Genomic DNA, 13,331 nt, shown 5'->3' with positions numbered 1-13,331 from the left:
AGAAGAAGGCAATGACAAACCTTCTCTGAATAAATCTTGTCTAGAAAACCCCAGGACAGAGTCAACATAAGTCAGAGTTGACCTGAAGGTACATAACAACAACAGCAAAAGCAAAGCCAAATTACTTATTTTATATCCAGTGTTTATTCACAATCTTTCTGCTTGCCCACAGACCAGTAGGGCAGCTTAAAGTAATTTAAAATGAATATGGAATAAACACAACTATTGAATTACAATAGCACAACATTAATGCAAAGAGCTATCAGGAGTAACATCTTCTTGTCATCCTACTAAGCTTCTCCAATGCATACAAAAAGAAAAAGGATGTCATCCTTACTCTTATTGATCATCCTTTTGGGGTGATCTGCCACCAAGGGGGGAATTGTACTTAGTAGCAACCCCGCCAAGAAGCAGAAAATGCTTTCTTCTACGTAATAGTTGGGGGCTGTGTCACTGGGGCAAAGGGTCAGTCTTGGCTCCCAGTTCTGCTCAGTATTGTCAAAGCTGCTAGCAGATAAAAAAATGTCTTCTTCCCAAATACAACTCAATTTTATTTATTCAAACTAAAGAAATGAGATAAACCCAGGGTTGCATCTACATTGCAGAATCAACACAGTTTGACATCACTTTGACTATCATGGCTCAATGCTATTAAATTCTGGAATTGTAAAAAGAAGCTTCTTTTCAGAGGTGGAGGCCCGTTACAGACGGGCCTTAAACTACGGACTCAGTCTGTACTAGGGTTAAAAAGGGGCGTCGCTTCCGGATGCCCCTAACCCTAGTACGGACTGAGTCCATACAAAATGGCGGTGCCCCTTCCAAACGGGGAAGTGCGGTCGTGACGTCGCTTAGTGTGCCCTTTCGGAGTGGGAAGGAGCTCCGAAATGGAGCTCCTTCCTGGTTTGCGTCGCTGGTGCAGCTGTGTGAAGGCTGCACCAGCGACGCAAATCAGAAAGGGCCCGAGCCCCTGCTGCCGTTGGGGTGTCCTTGGGGCTTGAAACCCCAAGGACACCTCTTTTGCCGCTTCCCCACGGCCTGGAAAGCGGCAGATCGGGGCCTCAGAGGCTGCCGTTCTGGCAGCTGAGGCCCCGATCCGGCGGGGAAAGAGCCGGTTACAGGATGCCCCAAACGGGCAGTCTGTAACACGCCTTTGTTAACTGAGCTGCCTGTGAATTCAAATATTTAATAATGCCTTCGTTTGAAACATCTGGAGGGTACCACGGTAAAGGACAGATACTCTGGTGTCCTCCAGATGTTTCAAACTCTGACTCCAAATCATTATATTTGAAATGTTGAATAATTATGGATTATAGGAGCTGAAGTCCCAAAGACAGGGAGGTTCCCTTCTCCTGACTTATAAATGTGAATACTACTGGAATACATTTTAAAAAATGATGTGTGAAAATAAAAAAGCTTTTTACTGCAGTTTTCAAACATATGATAAAACTCCAAGAAATTTGCAAAAATGAGATATTCTTGTGGGGAGGAAACCAGTGTGTTGTGTGCAGTGGGACTAAGAGCTGAGTTGCAGTTTTTGAGGTTAGTGGAATTCCAGAAAGCAGTAAGATATTAAAGAGAGAGATGAGCTCATTTAGTATGCATGACATTATTTATCATGCTAAACCACAAATACTAGCATTTGAAGGTCACCCCGTAAACACAACATAATATGTACTAAAAATGCATTGAGTTGCAACTGAGTTAGATCTTTTGTTCTGCATAGACTGAAATAGGTAATATCCAGCTATTCAAAAAACTAATTGCCAAGAGCCTTTATGTACATAATGATAAATATTGCACAATAAAGAGAACTAGGTCAAGTTAACTAATATCCTGTTTCTGGACTTTAGAAAGCTTCAGTGAATATATGAAGAGAGATGGAATACCTAATAAGCAAGGAGGGATTCTAAGAATGTTTCCTACTTCATAAAATTCAAAAGTTTGCCACCAGTTAGCCAGTCACTTTTGCAAACTATAATTACAGTTTTTCATTATTCAGATGGGGCATTAATTACAGGAAAGGATCTCATTTTTTAAAGTAGTTAACACTAAAGGAAAGATATTCATCACTAAGGACCTGATTTAAGCAACCCTGGAGTAGTTTCCCGCTAGCTTGTTGAAATGATTAAGGATATAATTATTAGAGAAAGATAGCAAAACATATGAGAAGATTATCTATGGAGGCAAAGTTTAAAATGTTAGCATAGGTGGGTTGTGGATATTTAAAAAACAACTGCCACATACCTATTTGTTGTTAGCCACTCTCAAGTCGATCTCGATTCATGGTGACTCTGTGAACGAGACATCTCCAAGACTCCCTATCCTCCAATATTCTTCTTTCTCGCAGAACTTCATACCTGTGATCTCCTTAACTGAGTCCATATATCTGGTATGTGATCTTCCTCTCTTTCTACTTCCCTCCACCTTTCCTAAGATTATTGCCTTTTCTAATGATTCATGCCTTCTCATGATGCGGCCAAAGTAAGACAGCTTCAATTTAGTCTTCTTTGCCTCCAGGGAAATTTCAAGCTTGATCTGTTCTAGGACCTACAGTTCTGGATCCCTCCGCGTAAGGTGAATTTCGCCTATGCTCAAGCTCCATTGTAAACAATGGGGCTCGTGCACGGCGGTGCGACGGCGCGCGAGGGCGCAACGGGCGTGTGCGCCCTTGCAATTGAATGGGACGTGCCGCCCCTTCCACCCCGCGCGTGCCCCGCAGCTTGAGCACGTATGCTCAAGCTGCGTAAAGTGTACTCGCGTATGGCGCGGGCGCGCTGTATTTATTTGTTTTTGCTGTCCAACGTATTTTCAAAACCCATCTGGTTGATTACTGTATATACGCATGTATGTCCAGCATTTTAAAGGGACATAGGTAAATGCCACAGCCCTTTTCTGCCCAAAGGCAGATGTTTGGGTATCAGTGGTGCCACTTGCCCTTTGGGTGTCATCTGGTGCACCTCCCCAATGCACCTCCCCAATAAAAACCCTGCCTTCAAAATAACCGTAACTTACGGCAACCCTATCCTAGGGTTTTCTTGGCAAGATTTATTCAGAGGAGGTTTGTTACTGCCTCTATCTAATGCCGAGAGACTATAACTTGCTCAGGATCACTCAAGATGTAGCCACGCTACAAAATCACAGCAGTATAATAATAATAATAATAAAAATTATAAAAGTATGATAGACTTTTAAATGCACGGCTCCATTCTATGGAATTCTAGGATTTGTTGTTAGGTGAGGCACTTTTAATTCTCAGAGGTATTCTTCTAAACTGTAGCACTGGAGCTTTAGTTTACTAAAATCCCAGAATTACAAAAGTAAAAGCCCCTGGATTCCACAGAGAGAAGCACCATGATATTTAAAGTGGTATCGAACTGCAGTAATTTTGTAGTATGGATATACCCCAAGTGGGATTCAATGGCTGAATAGGAAACCAAACTTGGATTTCCCAGAGACCTAGTCCAACACTCAGACCGCTATACCATGCTGGCCACCATCTCTAAAAATATATTGTTCAAATACTTAGAAGTTATTTCATTTTCTTTGTCCCCAGTGAACCCCTACACTGGTGGTCCTCCAAGACACGAGGGAAACATTTCTACTATACATTATGGGTTCTTTGGCACTGAAAAATTGTTTTGGTTCCAAGTGCTGTATTACAATTCATGTAACAATATGTGAAAGTTTGATATAAATACCCAAAGCTTGGTTATAATTTAGCTCCTGGTGAATATGTTCTTGAAATCAAATGTGAATCAGCCATCATTGAGCTTACTTGTCATTGATTTTGATGCAGATGATAATGTCAGAAATTACTCTGGCTGGTTTTTATTGATTCTTCTTCAGTCCTCATATTTCATCTCATTCAGGAGGGTTCCCTGACGCTCAGAAGAGACTCTAGGCCTAGGGGAGTGTACCATGGGAGTGGGCAAGTTGCCTTCCACCTCATCCTTTCTGGATCTAAACTGTTGCCTATCGTGGATAACTCCAATTATTAGTTATTTGGTGGAAATCGAATTGCCTATACATTCTCACAGATTTTCTATTCATCCTTAGATAAGAATGTCAACTTGTGTTCTATTCTTTTGCCAACCAAAGATTGTACACTCTGGAAAGCATTGAGACATTAAATATATTTGTGGGTTCAATAAATTGCCATTTTAATTACTGCATATCACTCAATTGTCAGAGAATCTTTGCCAGAAAGAAAAGTTAACTATTCTCATTTGACTACAAGTGGTATTTCAAAATTCTTCACAGCCGTAAACCGCAAAACTGTTATTTGATTGGCTAGCAACAAACTTTGTCTTGTGAAGCAAGGAATGCTAAAAATAGCTAATGGAAACAAGTCTGTTCAATTTGCAAAGGGGACTCCTGGCTAATCACTCAGAGGTTTATTGATGGTTTCCAACTGTGGTTCTCCAGATGTTGTTGGATGTCAGCTGTCATCATATGCAAGCAGATTGGTTAATGGCTGGGGATTAAGGCAACACATAAACAGCCTATGGATTATTGTACGTTGATTACAACTTCTCCCTCTCCCTCCAAAAAAACAAAAACACTCCCTCTCCAACCCCCCCCCCCCCAAAAAAACACACCAGATGATGTTTTACTCAAAACAGAATTAAATCAAATTAAACCCAGTATACAGTATAAAAGAGGGAAATGCAAATAAAAACAGTGATTAATGTTCAGTTGAGACAATGAAAATAATTAACACAGGAATAAGAACCAGCACTGCAGCCCAGGCACACCAGAATAGAGGGAACCTATTCCATCATTTTGTGTGTGTATGTGCCTTCAATTTACTTGCCGACTTATGGCAACTCAAGGAATCTCGTAGGGTTTTCTTAGGCAAGGACTACTCAGAGGTAGTTTTGCCAGTTCTTTCCTCTGAAGAACCTGATACTTGTTGGCACTCTCCTATCCAAGTACTAACCAGGACTGACCTTGCTTAGCTTCCAAGATCAGACAGGATGTGGTGCCTTTAGAGTATTTAGGTACTTAACCCATCATTTGCACTAACAAAAATGTACACAGGCAGGTTTCTTTCAGAACTGTATCCTGCAATGGGCAACTACAACAGGGAAGGCCCTGCCCCATATATCCACACTTTTTGAGCAGATTCCGGGGTTGTTCATAAGATTAATTACATGTTAACGTCATACGTGAAGAATGAAAATCTTGCTTCCACCATGGTATGGCAGATTACAACCTGAAGACTCTTTCTACCATTTTTAAAGTGTAGAAGCAGAATATACAACTTAGATTTTCCCATCTCTGCTGCAAGAACACTGCATATGGACAGGTTGCTTACCTGTAACGGTATTTCTTCGAGTGGTCATCTGTGAATACATACAAATGGGTTTCACTGCGTCTGCGCAGTGCTGCTCGGAACCTATTGGAATCACTGGGCAAAGTTTACTTTGCAACATATAGAAACTTTTTGGCGGTAACTCTGCCCACCCGTTATAAGGCCCCTGCCTTCCCGCTCTTTTCCCCAGTTCCACAATTTTTCCACCAAGCAGGCGATGGAAAGAGCCAATGAGAGCAGGACACTGAGGGGACGGACGGGTGGGATTTGTATGTATTCGCAGATGACCACTCGAAGAAATACCGTTACAGGTAAGCAACCTGTCCTTCTTCTTCGTGGTCTCTGCGAATCATACAAATGGGTTTAGACTGACAAGCTAAGGTATGCGGCAGAGGGAGTGTCCTGAAACCAAAGCTATGGTGAACCAAAGGTATATTTATTACAGTAATAAACACCTTGAACCATAAAAAGAGTCAGTCTTTGTTGTTCATGAAAAGGCAAACATAGCAATAACATTGCTAAACCTGAGAAGGGAACAGAGGTCATGCAAGACCGGTCCCCTAGAACTGTACAAATCAACATTCAACCGAATGTAAACAGTATATTTGTACATAAGTACTGAAACACAAACCATCAGTAGTGCAATCAATGCAACCCTGAAACCAACACAGCCCTCCCGAAAGCTGCGTCTCGGATGGCCCTGGTGTCCAACCTATAATGTTTGATAAAAGTCAGAGGTTGGGACCAGATAGCAGCCTTGCAGACATCCTCCAAGGGAATCCTCGACAGGAATGCAGAGGATGCTGCCATTGCCCTTGTGGAATGAGACCGAACCCTGCCAGGGAGAGGTTTGCCCAACAGTCCATAGCAGAGGTGGATGGTACCAGCCACCCATTTGGAAAGCCTCTGCGCAGACACAGGCAACCCTTTTTTCGGTTCCGAGTAGCATTGGAAAAGTCTCTCGGACCGGCTGGAGGCAGCAGTTCTGTCCAAATAAAACGCCAGTGCTCTCCTGACATAAAGAGAGTGCAGGCGTCGCTCCGCATCCGAAGTCGGGCTGGATGCGAGAGTAGGCAACACAATGTCTTGGCACATGTGGAAAGCAGACGCTACCTTCGGCAAGAAAGTAATGTCTGTCCGGAGGACCACCTTGTCCTTGTGGAACCTCAAGAATGGCTGGTCCCTCCGTAAGGCACAGAGTTCGCCCGCATGACGGGCAGAGGTGATGGCCACAAGAAAAGCGGTTTTCCAAGTCAATAGTCTCAAGTCCGCTGTGGCCATCGGCTCAAAGGGCTTGGATTGGAGGGCAGACATTACCGCCTCTAAACTCCAAGCCGGTGTAGGTACCGACACAGGAGGATAAAGGTTGGCACATCCCTTAAGGAACCCCTTCACCAAAGGGTCCTTGAAGAAAGAAACCCTCCCCCCGAACTGGTATTTGGCACAAATGGCAGACAGGTAGCATTTGAGGGATGTAAGGGACAGCCCCTCATCCATGAGTGCCATCAAAAACTCCAGAACCACTGGAGTGGAAACCTGAGCAGGAGACAAGCCCTTTCGGTCAAGGAAGAGGCTAAACCTCCTCCATTTCAGGGCGTAGGACCGCTGGGTGGAAGGTTTCTTTGCAGCCAGGATCACCGTCCTTACTGCCTCCGGCAGGGCAGTCAGGGCTGTATCCTCCAGGCTACCAGCGGCAGGCTCTCGATGTCCGGGTGGAGAATCCGTCCGTCCTGGATCGACAGCAGGTCCGGACGAGGGTCGAGATGGAGGAAGCATCTCCTGGAGAGGTGAAGAAGGGATGCAAGCCAGGGCTGTCTCGGCCACCACGGGGTGATCAGGATCGCATGCGAGTGGTCCACTGTCATCTTGGACACCACCCTGATGATGAGAGGGAATGGAGGGAAGGCGTAGAGAAGCTCTCCCGTCCAGAGGAAGGCGAACGCGTCTCCGAGGGATCCGTCCATTCGCTTCCTGGAGCAGAACTGGGGACAGTGGCTGTTCCACCTGGTTGCGAAGAGGTCGATCCGGGGGGTTCCCCACCGGTTGAAGAGGTCGCTGACCGTCTCGGGATGGAGACTCCACTCGTGGCACACCGAGGGAGATCTGCTGAGGCGATCTGCCAGCTCGTTGTCCTCCCCGGGAAGGTGAATCGCCTGGAGGAGGACGCGTCTCTGGACCTGGTACCACCTTGCTTGTTGATGTAATACATCACAGTGGTATTGTCCATCCTCAGGAGGACCACCTTTCCTGTGACGGCGAACTCGAACGCCCTCAATGCCTTCTCCACTGCCAGCATCTCCAAAGCGTTGATGTGGAGGAGCTTGTCTTGTGTGGACCACCTGTCTTTGATGACCAAGTCGAGCAGGTGAGCGCCCCATCCCTCCAGGGATGCATCGGTTGTCAGAGTCAGTTGTGCCTGGGGCTGATGAAAGGGCATTCCGGTGCAGACGTTGCGGCGGTCCAACCACCATCTGAGGGAGGCGGCTATCGGTCTCGGTACCGTGAGCCACTTGGACGGGGGGTCTTCTACCGGAGAGAAGACCGAAAGGAACCAGGATCGGAGAGGCCGAAGACGAAGTCTTGCCCAGGGGGTGACGAATGTCGTCGACGCCATGTGGCCTAGGGCGACTTGGATGTCTCTGGCTCTCACCCTTCTGTGGGAGATGCACGGCCTGAGGGATGTTGTCAGGGCCTGAAACCGGTCCAGAGGGAGGAAGGCTGAGCAACTTTCGGAGTCGAGGATGGCCCCGATGAACTTGACCTGCCTGGTCGGTGTGAAGTGGGACTTTTCCCTGTTGACGACCAGCCCGAGGGAGTCCAAGAGGTGCAAGGCGAATGAGACTGCCTCCTGCAGCTCGTGTTGGGATTCGGCTGCAAACAGCCAGTCGTCCAGGTAGGGAAAGACCATGAAGCCCTTTTGATGAAGGTATGCCACCACCGGTGCCATGCACTTTGTGAAGACCCTTGGAGCCGTGGCCAAGCCGAAGGGAAGGATGTTGTAATGGTACGAGGTGGAGCCGACAGCGAAGGCGAGGAATCTCCGGTGGGATTCTCAAATCCTGATGTGGAAGTAGGCGTCCTTCAGGTCGACGGTCGCAAACCACAGGCCCTGGTGAAGCAGAGGCAGAATGGAAGCCAAGGTTACCATTCGAAAGCGACGGTAGTCAAGGAACAAATTCAATTGTCTCAAGTCCAGGATGGGCCTAATGCCCCCATCCGCTTTCGGTACCGTGAAGTACCTGGAGAAAAAGGCTCGAGGACATTGGTCGGGCGGTAGGGGGGAGATTGCCCCCTTACCAAGCAAGGCGCGCACTTCGTCGAGAAGGGTGTCCGAGGGGGGGAGTGGACATGAAGGCTCCAGTTGGAGGGAGCTCTTGGAACTCGAGGGCATAACCCCTACGGACGATGTTGAGAACCCACGAGTCCGATGTTATGGAGGCCCAGATGTTAACAAAGGGCCTCAAAATGTCCAAGAAGAAGAGGGGTGAAGGAGGGACGAAGCGCGCTGCGTCCCTTCAGGTTATCTTCTTCCCCTGGTCGGTGTCCTGCTGGCAGGACTTGCGGTACCGAGGCGGGAAGTTGCGACGGCCAGAGGAGGAGGAAGACTGCGAGGGAAAGCGGCGTCTCTGGGAGCCCTGTTGCTGGGACTGCCGATCCTGGGAGAAGGTCCCCTGTGACTGACCTTGCGGCTGCCACGGGTGCTGACGCTTCCGAAATGGAGAAGCCGGTGTCGAGGACATGCCATGTTTCTTCGCCGCCGCCTTCATCCTGAACTTCCTGTTCAGGCGGTCGTCGGTCTCGGCATGGAAGAGCCCGGTCCCGTCGAGCGGCATGTCCTCGATGGCCGCCTTGACGGTAGGGTTGAGGTCCGAGGCCCTCAACCAGGCGTGTCGTCTGAGTGCCATGGATGCAGACATGGCCCTCCCTGCACAGTCAGCCATATTTCTGGAAGTGGTGATGAGCCAGCTTCCGATGGAGTGTGTCTCGTCCCTGACCTCGACCAACTGCCTCTGGACCTCATCTGGAATGTCCGGGATGAGGGGGGAGATCTGTTCCATGAGGGTCTGGATGTAGGCCCCCATGCAGGCAGTGTAGTTGACGGCCTTCACCGCAAGGGCCGCTGCCGAGTAGGCCTTCTTGGCCAGGCCATCAAACTTCTTTGCCTCCTGGTCGACAGGGGAGGTCGTCTGCTTCGGGACGAAGCTGTGTTGAGCTCCCTCCACGATCGCAGAGTTCGGCCTGGGGTGGTCGGCCAACCAGGGACAACTTGCCGGAGCGACTCTGTAGAGCGACTCTACCTTGCGGGAGGATGCAGACAAGGTGGCCGGGGAGTCCCAAGACCTCTTAATGATGGTCTGAAGCGACGGAAGCAGAGGGAGGCAAGGTGGAGTAGGCACCCGTCCGTGCACCCGACGTTCCAACGGATCCTGAGCGTTGTCGTCCGGGAAAGCGAGCTCGATGTCGAGAGCCCTCGCCATCTTCACGACGTGCTCACTGAAGGAATGAACGTCATCCGACGGGGAAGACGGCTCAGGATTGTGCATCCTCTGAGGCGAGGCCGACACGGAATGGACATCCTCATCGGATGGTGCCTCGGACGGAGGCAAAGGCTCCTCATCGGAGTCCAAGTCAGAGGAGAGGGCATCCATCACTCTGACTTGGGGTCTTAGTCAGACCGGGACGAGGTCGGTCGAGGAGCGTGAGTGCCTCCGAGGTGGAGATGGCGGCCTCTCGTACACGGATACGGTCGGGACCGATCTGGACGAGGTGCCATGCTGGGGGTCTGCTGGATGGGGGTTCAGTCTGGTGAACTCCCTGATTGCTCTGTCCTCCGATACCGACATGTAGTACCGGCCCGACTGAGTGTCGAGGAACAGGTCCAGTATCTGTTGTCTACAGGGCGGGTCCTTGTAGTTGTCGTTCCCGGAGTGAGGAGGCGACCGCTGTTCCGGAGAGAGAGGAGGAACGGTGTCCTCCGTCCCATGGACGAAGTCCATGGTGGGCTGAGGCGGTGGCGTGTCCGGTACCGGAGTCAGCCGGACCTCGGGCGCAGGCTCTGGATCACGGGGAGCTGCCGGAGTGGAGGCGCGGGCCTTCTTGGAAGGGGAGCGCCTCTTGTCCTTCGCCTTCGGTGGGGCGGTACCGGGCTGATCCTTGGACGGCTTAGCCCTTTTAGAAGCAGGGTCACGACCCGTCTTGTCGTGATGCCTCTTCTTTCCCGGCCTCGGGGTCTCTTCCGGTGGGAAAAGGATTGTCCGGAAGATCCAGGAGGACAGCCGCCGCTCCTGATGAGGAGGGTCTTGGAGACCTTGCCCTGTCAGATGACGGGATGTGGGCCGCTCCCGAAAGCACAGCCGGCTCCTTTGGCTTTGGAGCGTGGCGAGATGCCTTGGATGCCCTGGAGGACGAAGGCGAAGCGAGTTGGACCTCCGCCTCCGTCGCTTTCCTCGCATGGGAGCCCTCCGATCTCTTTGTCGACTTGGAGGCCGGCTCGGTACCCTCAGTCCCCGCAAGCTTGTGGGGGCGCTTGGAGGGTTCGTCGGTGGCACTGGGCGGTTTCGAGCCACGGGCCACATCAGAGGTGGTGGAAGGAATTGTCCCGGCCGGGACACACACCACGCTGGAAACGGCGGCCCTCACGGACGTCACGCTGGACACACTGGCCCGAGAAGATGAAGCATGAGGTGCGGAAGGCGGGACGGAAGACGAACGCGAACCTCCCTCTTGCACCTTTCCCAGGGCAATCGCCGAAGTAAGCCGGGACTCACGGTTTTTCCAGGCCTGAGAAGAGAGGGATCTGCAGAGCAGACAGGCCTTGGTGTCATGGTTCTGGCCGAGGCACAACAGGCAGGAGGAGTGCGGGTCTTGGACGGGCACCTTGCCCCCACAAATATCGCACTTCTTGAACGGAGCAGGCATTTCCGAAGTTGTCAGAGCCAGAGGAGAATTCCAAGTGAGGTCAACAGTCCGAGAGTCCGAAGTTACCAGGGGCGGGAGACAAAGAGTGGTCAAAAACAGTCCGAGGTCAAGATGAGAAGTGATTCCAAATGCAAGCTAAAGCGAGCGAAGTTCCCTGAAGCAGCTAGCGCGGCGGAAAAAAGGAACTGGGGAAAAGAGCGGGAAGGCAGGGGCCTTATAACGGGTGGGCGGAGTTACCGCCAAAAAGTTTCTATATGTTGCAAAGTAAACTTTGCCCAGTGATTCCAATAGGTTCCGAGCAGCACTGCACAGGCGCAGTGAAACCCATTTGTATGATTCGCAGAGACCACGAAGAAGAACTTATATTTATCCTCAGCTCCACCCAGATTTTGCATTCATCTTTTAGATTCTTTCCCATGAAAGGTTTCTTTAACACCCCACCTCCATCAAACAGCCATGTCAGAGATTAAGAAGTTAAATAATCATAGGACGATTCCCATGTTGCATTATCTGACTGACTTTTTGTGTGTGATGTTTTAGAATTCCTAATGACTTTACATCCAAATGGGACTCACTGGTACTCACAGAAGATTATTGCAGGCTGTATTTCTTAATTAAAAAAAAGAAGTCCCTACGGCAGTATGCAGATGCTTGAATAATCAGAATTCATAGCTTCCAGTATACTACCCTGCCTCATAAAAACACAAATTGGTGTGTTTGAACTCTCAATTAATCCGTATTAATTGTAAATATAATTGTGTGTGTGTGTGTGTAGTGTGTGTGTAAAATGTCTTGATTTGAGGAACTCCTGTTCAACATTTCATATACAATACTGTAAATCGTTTTCATCACATCAGTCCATGGGGATGAGAGATGCAGGATTATATGGTGCTGTCTTTCGTCAGATTATATTTCAGTTGATGTTGGAATGTGGAGTCTCACAGATCACACAGAACTGTCCATCATGTGGAATAGAAAAACGCCACATTTTGAAGAATGTGGGTAATTGCGTAACAGAGCAACATAGGTAATTCAATAGTGTGGCAAAAAACCTCATTGCTTTTTCAGTAGTAAAGAAAATAAGATTGAGAACAGAATTGCATAAACCTTGGAAAAATCTGCTAAAATGTTCTCAAAAAGGAGCTAAAAAGCAGCTAGAAACTGTAAATAATTAAAGGCTCAAGAAATAATGTTGGCACAATAAGGTGGAAAGGCGAGGGAGGGAGGGAGGGAGGGAGGGAGAAGGGCTGATGTTCTAATAGAGCATGTTTGGATATAACTTAAGAACAAGTGTTCAATGATCAAAATCTAGTGATGCTTCTCACAGGCAACAGCTCCCTGGGTGAAATGGTTACACATGAATAGGGATGACTGACTGACCAGACTGCTCAGAGTGAATCGTTTTTGCCTATATTTACTGATGCCAAATCAGTTTTTCATTTGATTAGGGTCATTTTTCAATGTAGCCCTCTAGTCTGAAAGCCTTTGCCAAACAGCATTAACTTCGTCAATGTATCTGAGGAGGATAAAGTTTCTGATACAGCTGAAAATGGACCAGAGATGAACAGAGATCGTTCTGCAGTTTTTTGCCTTTAAAAATTAAACTATAATGAGGAAATAGTACCTACTTAATGCAGATGGTCCTAATTGTTATAATAAAGTACCACTAGTGTATTGCTTCACGCCCACTTTCTCTATGCGTCAGGCAGGAATACACAACCAAAGCACTTCAAAGAAATGGCAATCCAACCTCTGTTTAAAAACTTTCAAAGACGGAACTTCCACCACCTTCTGAAGCAGTCTGTTCCAATTTTGAACAACTCTTACAACAAAGACATTCTTCCTAATGTTTAGGTTGAATTTCTTGTAATTTGGATCCATTGGTTCATGTTTCTGGAGCAGCAGACAAAAAGCTTGTTCCATCTTCTACGTGATATCCCTTCAGGTATTCAAATATGGCTATTGTATCACCTCTCTTCTTTGGTAGTCTAAACATAACTAGTTCCTAAACCATTAATCATAGGGCTTGGTTTCCAGACCCTATACCAACTCAAGTCATCCTCTTTTGGCCACAATCCAACTTGTCAATAACTTTCTT

General features: G+C 48.2%; 1 protein-coding gene across 1 annotated transcript in view; it reads right to left on the bottom strand.

The window, feature by feature from the left end:
* Nucleotides 1-4,458: 4,458 nt before the first annotated feature.
* Nucleotides 4,459-13,331, bottom strand: part of LOC121917384 (E3 ubiquitin-protein ligase E3D-like) — a 92,637-nt gene continuing 83,764 nt past the window's right edge. Inside the window, exon 12 of the transcript XR_006101017.1 lies at nt 4,459-4,474. The gene's annotated coding sequence lies outside the window, so the exon portion shown is untranslated. The remainder of the gene's footprint in view (nt 4,475-13,331) is intronic.

The sequence above is a fragment of the Sceloporus undulatus genome, unplaced genomic scaffold (assembly GCF_019175285.1).
Source record: "Sceloporus undulatus isolate JIND9_A2432 ecotype Alabama unplaced genomic scaffold, SceUnd_v1.1 scaffold_16, whole genome shotgun sequence".
NCBI lineage: Eukaryota > Metazoa > Chordata > Lepidosauria > Squamata > Phrynosomatidae > Sceloporus > Sceloporus undulatus.
This window is presented reverse-complemented; position numbering and strand designations above follow the sequence as displayed.